The sequence below is a fragment of the Delphinus delphis genome, chromosome 12 (genome assembly GCF_949987515.2).
Source record: "Delphinus delphis chromosome 12, mDelDel1.2, whole genome shotgun sequence".
Taxonomy (NCBI): Eukaryota; Metazoa; Chordata; class Mammalia; order Artiodactyla; family Delphinidae; genus Delphinus; species Delphinus delphis.
In genome coordinates this window covers 66,586,196-66,595,642 of record NC_082694.2, presented here as the reverse complement: position 1 = coordinate 66,595,642, position 9,447 = coordinate 66,586,196, and positions in this window count along the sequence as shown.

The following is a 9,447-nucleotide window of genomic DNA, read 5'->3' as shown; positions in this document are numbered from 1 at the left end:
TGGAGAATGTTCCATGAGCACTTGATAAGAAAGTGTATTCTGCCACTTTTGGGTGGAATGCCCTATAAATATCAATTAAATCTATCTGGTGTATTGTGTCATTTAAAGCTTGTGTTTCCTTATTTATCTTCTGTTTGGATGATCTGTCCATTGATGTAAGTGAGGTGTTAATGTCCCCTACTATTATTGTGTTACTGTTGATTTCTCCTTTCATGGTTGTTAGCATTTGCCTTATGTATTGAGGTGCTCCTATGTTGGGTGCATAAACATTTATAACTGTTATATCTTCTTCTTGGATTGATCCTTTGATCATTATGTAGTGTCCCTCCTTATCTCTTGTAACAGTCTTTATTTTAAAGTCTATCTTATCTGACACGAGTATTGCTACTCGAGCTTTCTTTTGATTTCCACTTGCATGGAATATCTTTTTCCATCCCTTCACTTTCAGTCTGTATGTGTCCCTCAGTCTGAAGTGGGTCTCTTGTAGACAGCATATATATGGGTCTTGTTTTTGTATCCATTCAGCCAGTCTGTGTCTTTTGGTTGGGGCATTTAATCCATTTATATGCAAGGTTATTATCGATATGTATGTTCCTATTACCATTTTATTAATTGTTTTGGATTTGTTTTTGTGGGTCTTTTTCTTCTCTTGTGTGTCCCGCCTTGAGAAGTTTCTTTAGCATTTGTCGTAAAGCTGGTTTGGTGGTGCTGAATTCTCTTAGCTTTTGCTTGTCTGAAAAGCTTTTGACTTCTCCATCGAATCTGAATGAGATCCTTGCTGGGTAGAGTAATCTTGGTTGTAGGTTTTTCTCTTTCATCACTTTAGGTATATCCTGCCACTCCCTTCTGGCCTGCAGAGTTTCCACTGAAAAATCAGCTGTTAACCATATGGGGATTCCTTTGTATGTTATTTTTTATTTTTCCTTTGCTGCTTTTAATATTTTGAATTTAGTTTTTGTTAGTTTGATTCATTTGTGTTCTGGTATGTTTTTCCTAGGGTTCTCCTTTATGGGATTCTCTGTGTTTCCTGGACTCAGGTGACTATTTCCTTTCCCATGTTAGGGAAGTTTTCAACTATAATCTCTTCAGATATTTTCTCAGACCCTTTCTTTTTCTCTTCTTCTTCTGGGACCCCTATACTTTGAATGTTGGTGCATTTATTGTTTTCCCAGAGGTCTCTGAGACTGTCTTCAATTCTTTTCATTCTTTTTTCTTTATTCTGCTCCTCGGCAGTTATTTCTACCATTTTGTCTTACAGATCATTTATTCGTTCTTCTGCCTCCGTTATTCTGTTATTGATTCCTTCTAGTGTATTTTTTATTTCAATTATTGTGCTGTTCATCTCTGTTTGTTTGTTCTTCCTGATGTTTGTTAAACATTTCTTGTATTTTCTCAATCCATGCCTCCATTCTATTTCTGAGATTCTGGATCATATTTACTATCATTACTCTGAATTCTTTTTCATGTAGACTGCCTGTTTCCTCTTCATTTATTTGGTCTTGTAGGGTTTTACCTTGATCCTTCATCTGTGACATATTTTTTTGCCATCTCTCTCTCTCTTTTTTTTTTTTTATGAGTGGGATTGTGTTCCTGTCTTACTGGTTGTTTGGCCTGAGGCTTCCAACACGGAGTTGGTAGGATATTGGTAAAGGTGGATCTTGATGCTGAGATGAGGAACTCCATGAGACCTCACTCTGATGAATATTCCCTGGGGTCTAAGTTCTGTGTTAGTCCAGTGGTTGGGACTCGGAGCTCCCACTGTAGGAGTCTCGGCCCGACCCCAGGCTCATGAACCAAGATCCTGCAAGCTGTGTGGGGCAGCAAAAAAAAGAGAACAATAACGAAGTAAAAAATAAAATTAGACTAGGAAACTAACAGATATGTTAGAAAGAATATAAAAATAAAAATATAGATGAATCAACAACTGGAAGTTACCTCAGTACCATGATAGTAAAAAAGAGGAGGAGGGAAAAGAAAAAAGAAAAAGTGGGGAAAAGGCCTTGGCTGTGAAGGGTGGGGCCTAAGCAAGGGCAAGGTTTGGGCAGTGGGCGGGGCCAATGCTCAGGACCCACAGGGCTGGAAAAGGCCTTGGGAGCTGTGGGGGGTGGGGCTTAGGCTCAAGGGACAGAAGGGGCCCAGGCATGCCCCCCAACCCTGGTCTCAGAGGGCAGGGGACCTTACCTGGGATCCCAAGAGGCTTCCTGGTCTCGACTGGGTGGGTAAATACCCTCCTCTCCTCTCCCACTCTTCCCAGAGAGTTTCTCCCACCTGCCTCTCCTGATCTCCCTGGCCTCAGGGTCGCAGATCCTGTCTGGCCTCCATTTCTCCTCCCCCCTCAATCCCCCTACATCCTACTGGTCCATTTTGGTGTTCCTCCCATCTCCTTGGGTGTCAGAGTCCCCCACCAGCGGCCGGCAGGCACCCTAGATGTGGGGAGAAGCTAACTCCACATCTTCCCACACAGCCATCTTGACTCCGCCCCTGGCTTCACTTTTAAACAATCTCTTTTGTCTGATTGTTTATTTTCTTTTTTAAAAGGCTTTCTCCTTTTATACCTATAATATATGTTCTTGCAAAATTTTTAGAAAATACTGTTAAGTATAGAAGAAAACAAAATCACCTGTAGCCCTAACATTCTGGAGATAACCAAAGTACATATTTTGAAATATTTTCTTCCAAATTCTTTTCTAAAATTGAAATTGCACGTGACAGTCTCATTTTGTACAGAGCTTAGAGTGAATGTGCTACATAAAAATGGCTCTGTTGAGCCGCCTGAGACCCTAGTGAATGGGAGGCAGATGGCACAGAATGGTAGAAAAAGCACAAGAGTTTGATTCTGACTCTGCTTCTTGGTAGCTTGTAGATTTGGTGCAAGTTATTTAGCAAAATAATAATTCCTACCACATTGAGTGGTTGTGAGTGCTCAATAAAATAAAATATGTAAATCGACAGAAAAGTAGTGTTGCTCGATAAATGATAGTCATATTATCAGTACTGTTAGCCATAATGTCTTTAAAGGTGGCAGCTCAGTCTTAATGCAAGGAGTTTAAATTGAAGCAAAATTGGCTGGAGCCAGACACAGTGGGTTAGGACAGGGTGAGAACTCTGCGCTCCTTGCTGGAATGTAGTCTTGTGTGTCCAGAGAAAACCTCCCGTCTGAGGCTTACCCTTGAAAACACTGATCAAAACTAGAAAATCAATGGGAACCAACAAAACCCAGATCTGGCCACAACTTAAGGACAGTAATCAGAGCTCTCTGTCACTGGCCCAATGCCGAGAAGTACATGTGGCAAAAGCTGTGGTGTGTCATCCAGAGTGTCCTTCCTTCTGGATGAAGGACTGGTTCCCCAGCTGCTGGAGCGCTGTTGGCAGGCCACCCTCAACTGTTAGCCCTCTCCAGGGGTGACCTCAATGAAGAAAACTGCCTTGCCCTGTCACATATCTTTTTGGGATGAGTCCCATCCTGTGACTGATGATGAGGGTTCTAAAGGCCTGCACCTCTTTTCCCAACTCGGGACAGCTCTGAAAGCCCATCCCATCTTCAGAATGCTCTGTAGGGTCTGCTGAGGTTCCCATGAGGACTTGACATCTCCGTCTACGCAACCTTGCTCTGTTCGCTTCCCTTCTCTTCCGTGGGTGCTGATCCCCAAAACGCCCCCTACTGAGCTTCCTACATGCTAGCTCCATGTCAGAGTCTGCTTCCAGGAGGAGTCAACCTGTGACAGGAGCCTCACCCACTCCCCCTCCTCACTTCCTCCTGGGCAGTCCCTGCTGCCCAGGGACAGCCAAAAGACTAGGCTGACACTAGATTTCATTCTTACACTTTACCTTTTTAAAAATGTTACGTGAGGGCTTCTGCTTCCAGAAGGATGGAGCAAGCATACTTTTCCCTATTTGTCCTGCTAAATATAACCAAAAACCCTGGACATTCAATATAGTACAAACAAAAGAAGACTCTGAAGGTGGAGAGAAGGAAGACAAGCTAAGGACCTTGGGACTCAAAGAATGACACTGTGATTAGTGTCTTGAGTTTCCTTTTTGCCTCATATACCCCAGACCTGGAGCTGAAGAAGCCAGCAACTCAGAAATAGAAACAGGCAGTCATAAAGCCTGCTTTCTCCAGCCAAAGAACCAAGAAAAATATAGTCTAGCAGAAGAGAAACTTTTATACAATAACTACTCAACTCCAGTCAAATGCCACAGAAAAAAAAAAAACTATGGTCCCATCCCCACCCTCACCAGCAAAAGGAGCCTAGACCTCTATCCTCATCAGACTGTAATAGGGTTCCCAAGCCCCCTGGCAGGGTGTTGTCAGAGAAGACCAAGTGGGAGCTAAAACTTTCCTTCTCCCCTTCCCCCATAACCATCTAGACATGTGGTGTCATTGGAGGCCACATGGGGAGCCTGGACTTCCACCCCCATCCTGCAGTAATGAGGCATCCCTACCTCTCCTCACTAGACTGGTGTCATAGGCTCAGGGGAGGACTTTCACCACTGCCCAGTAATAAGGAAGCCACCTCCTCCTGTGGTACAGTAGAAGCCACTCCTATCCCTCCCTGCAGGGTGTGTAGTATAGGCCAATAGGGGATCAAGAATACCCACCTCCAGGGACTTCCCTGGGGGCGCAATGGTTAAGAATTCGCCAATGCAGGGAACACGGGTTTGAGCCATGATCCAGGAAGATCCCACATGCCGTGGAGCAACTAAGTCCATGCACCACAACTACTGAGCCTGCGCTCTAGAGCCAGCAAACTACAACTACTGAGCCTGCGTGCCACAATTACTGAAGCCCGCACACCTAGAGCCCATACTCTGCCACAAGAGAAGTCACTGCAGTAAGAAGCCTGCGCACTGCAGCGAAGAGTAGCCCCAGCTTAACGCAATTGGAGAAAGTCTGCCCGCGGCAACAAAGACCCAACGCAGCCATAAATTAATTAATTAATTAATTAATTAAAAAAGAATATCCACTTCTACCCAGCAGTACTGAGGAATCCTCCCCCTCAGGTGTCAACGGAGGTTGGCTGAATGGAAAATCTGGGCTTCTAACCCCACCCCTGGGAAAATGAGGCAGCAGCTCCCCCTTCATCCGCTGGGCTCACACTAGATTTTATCTGACACCTGCCAGAGTGGTGTTAGCAGAAGCCAGCTAAAATGGAAAGTTTAAACAAGATTCAGAGTCTCACAATATAAAAGCCCAAAATAAACGACTTTCAATAGAAAATTATTCATCACAGCAAGAACCAGGAAGACCTCAAACTAAATGAAAAAAGCAATCAATAGATGCCAATACCAGGAAGACAAAGATATTAGAATTTTCTGGAAAAGATTTTAAAGCAGCCACAATAAAAATGCTTCAGTGAGCAATTATAAGCACATTTGAAACAAATAAAAAGATTTTTTTTAAAAAAGCAAAGAAAGAGGGAACAATGGAAATTTTAGAACTGAAAATCACAGTAACTGAAATAAAATAAACCCAATTGGTGGACTTACAGCAGAATATAAGAGACAATAAAAAATCAGGGAGCCTGAAGATAGGACAATAGAAATTACTCAATCTGAACAACAGAGACATAATAAATTGAAAAATAAAAATGAACTGAGCCTTAGGGATCTATGGGACTAAAACAAAATATCTAACATTAGTGTCCTGGAGAAAGAGGGCTGGGCTGGAAAAGTCCCTTAATATATAATGACTGAAAACTTCTCCAAGTTGTCAAAAGACATAATCCTACAGATTCAGAAAGCTGAGCAAACCCTAAACAGTTAAACCCAAAGAAATTCACACTAAGGCCTACCATGGTCAAACTTCTGAAAACTAAAGACAAAGAAAACATCCTAATAAGAAACAACATCCCCTTATAGGGGAAAACAATTTGAAAGACAGCAAATTTCACAAAATAAGACATGGAATCCAAAAGGAAAGTAGAACAACATTTTTCAAGTGCTGAAAGAAAAGACTTGTCAACCCAGAATTTTCTATCCAGAGAAAATATCCTTCAGGAATGAAGGATAAATCAAGGTATTCTCAGATGAAAGAAAACTAAGAGAATTTTTTGCTCGCAGACAGAACTACACTAAAAGAGTGGCTAAGAAAATTATGTAAACAGTAAGAAAATGCTTTTAAAGGAATCTTGGAACATTAGGAAGGAAGAAAGCACACACAAGCAAAAATATGGATAAATACAATAGTCCTTCCTTCTCCTCTTGAGTTTTCAAAATTAAGTTTTATTGTTAAAGCAAAAATTATAATACCGTCTGATGTGGTTCTCCATGTAGAGGAAGTATTTAAGACATTTATATTATAGGTGGGGAGGGCAAGGGATTTAAGTTTCTATATTTCATTTGAACTGGTAAAGTGTTGACAACAATAGACAGTAATAAGTTAGGTATATATAATGTACTACCTAGAGAAACCACTTAAAAAGATAACAAGGACATATACTCAAAAAGCACTATAGAGGAAAAGGTGTTCTAAAAGAAAAGTTCAAGCAATCCAAAGGAATGAGGGAAAAAGAAAACTAAGAAATGAAAAACACAGAAAACAAATATAGAGAGAACAAAAGATAAGACACAGCTGAAGTCCTAACATACCAATAATTACACTAAATGCAAATGATCTAGATACACTAAAAAATGGAGATTGACAGAGGGATTGAAACGTTATCACCTAACTATATGCTTAACACAACTATGTGAAATTTTTAATTTGACAAATTACATCAAGATCAAAAGTCCTGAAGGCTTTGCAGAGGTTTTCTATGACATGCAAAGAGTGGGTACAATTCACAAAGTGTCTGGGAGCTCTAGGGAGTGTAATGTGGCCAGAACATCAGGTACCAGTAGGGGAAGGAGATGGTGGGGAAAGTGTCTACAGTGGAAGGAGCTGCAGGAAGATGATGGGTACAAGAAACAGAAAGAGTATGGTGGTCATAGACATGTGCCGCTTGGACCTCCCACCAAAAATAAACTACTGCAGGGAGCGCAGCTTCCAGTGGCCACAACTTTGGATCCACCAAAGAGCATGCCTCAGCTGCACTTGCCTGGCCTCTCCCAGCCTGAGCCCACAGGGGCTACTGCAGCTGGGCCATTTCTGCCTGATGCAGAATTCCTCTAACAGGCTCTCTTTTTTTGGAGATGGCCCTAAGCTCTTGCTCTGCAATCTCCCTTTCCTCTTTCCTTTCACAGTCTGATGCTCTCACTTGCTTTAGCCTCACCTCTTCAGCTGTTTCCTCCGTTGCCCATCTTGCACATTAATTCTCTGATTTGATCTTGGCATCTGCCTCTTGGAGGACCTGAACTGACCCACAGAGAGAATCTGTGACTATGTGACGGAGAGAAAAGCTGACTGGGGCTCAGCACGTGTGATTACTAGACCCATGCCCTCTGCTGTGGGCTGGGGAGATTCAATGCTTCCGCAGCAGAGCTTAGATAAGACATCCCCCACACCAGGCCCCTGTTGTTGCTATTATGTTCTGGTGAGGAATTCAGCTACCATGATACCTTGGTGATGAGAAGACTGTGGGGATCTGACTGATTACAAAGTGGCAGTGTGCTGCATAGACTGTGCTACCACCCTAATAACCCACCAGTGATGGCAACAAAATCACTGTCCCGCAGAACCTTGATTTCCTCATCTGTAAGATGAGAGAGTTAGGCGACATACTCTCCAGGCTCCTTCAGCTCTACAGTTCCATAAACTGAGTTTGTTAAGATTTCAAATTTGTGAATGTGGTCTTTACTATCAAAGAGAAAGATGACTTTTCTTTATTAACCAATAGAGTTAAACAGAGGCATGAGTTTTTCTTGTGAACAGCGCAGTTAATCCCAGGCAGAGGAGAGCAGGAACAAAATGGATAGGGAAGAGGGGACACTGAGACCTTGGGGTGCTCTTGGGCTCCTGCCAGAAGCAGAGGTGGTACAGAGACCATAACCTGCCCTTACTTGCATTGACTTCTTTTTTGAAACTACAAAGGTTTTACAGGCTCTTTATTTAATTAAAAAAAAATGATCAATATATAGTGTAAAAGCTAAACTGCTTAAGGGTTACCATTGTTCACAGTTTGATGTTTCTCTTTCCAGGTCTTTCTCTCTTTTGCACAAACTCATAAATTTCCACTTATACACATCTTCTCTTTTGAATTTTAAAGACTATCAGAGAAACAGAAGCTTACTGTAAACAAAACAAAATAGAACAAAAAAAGAAAAGAAAAAAGGTTTTTTTAGAAGACCCGGAAGCTTATGAAGAAAAAGTATAAGTCCTGACTCATCTCTGTCTAATTCCAGTCAACTCCCAGGAAGTAACACACATAGGAATATACAATCACTGAATTGATATCTCTACTTGCATTCCAAATAAGCAGCTCAAATTTAAGTCCAAAATGGGCTTAAATGATTGTTGTCCCACTCCATGCCCCAAATCCATTCTTTGAGGCCCCAGTGTTTCCCCATCACTAAAGGATCCCAACATTTATCTCGTTGCTCAGGCTAAAATCTGGGAGTCAGTCTTGGTTCCTCTCTTTCCCTCACACCCCACATCTACTGCATCAATAAGTCCCATTGAGATGAATGGATAAAGAAGATGTGGCACATATATACAGTGGAATATTACGCAGCCATAAAAAGAAACGAAACTGAGTTATTTTCAGTGAGGCGGATGTACCTAGAGACTGTCATACAGAGTGAAATAAGTCAGAAACAGAAAAAAAATACCATATGCTAACACATATGTATGGAATCTTAAGAAAAAAAAAGATTCTGAAGAACCTAGGGGCAGGACAGGAATAAAGACGCAGACGTAGAGAATGGACTTGAGGACACGGGGAGAGGGAAGCGTAAGCTGGGACGAAGTGAGAGAGTGGCATGGACATGTATACACTACCACATGTAAAATAGATAGCTAGTGGGAAGCAGCCACATAGCACAAGGAGATCAGCTTGGTGTTTTGTGTCCACCTGGAGGGGTAGGATAGGGAGGGTGGGAGGGAACCGCAAGAGGGAGGGGATATGGGGATATTTGTATATGTATAGTTGATTCACTTTGTTATACAGCAGAAACTAACACACCATTGTAAAGCAATTATACTCCAATAAAGATGTTAAAATAAGTCCTGTTGACTCTGTTTTCAAAATATCCTAAATTTTGCCATTTCTCACAGTGTCTATTATCACGGCCCTGTTGTAAGCCACTGTCTACTCTCACCTAGATTATAGCATTCGATTTTTGACTGATCTCCATGCTTCCAAGAGCAATCAGAGGAATTGTTTTAAAATGCAAAATGAAAGTGAAGTTTAAATGACTGCAATGACTTTCCATTACACTTGGAATAAAATCCTACCCATTTGGCTCTATGTGATCTTCCCCACTTTTAAGCCCCTATGCCCCAGGCTCACTAGCCTTTCTAGGCTACGTGCAGCACCTTCCATGCAGGGACCTTCAATTTTCTGTCCC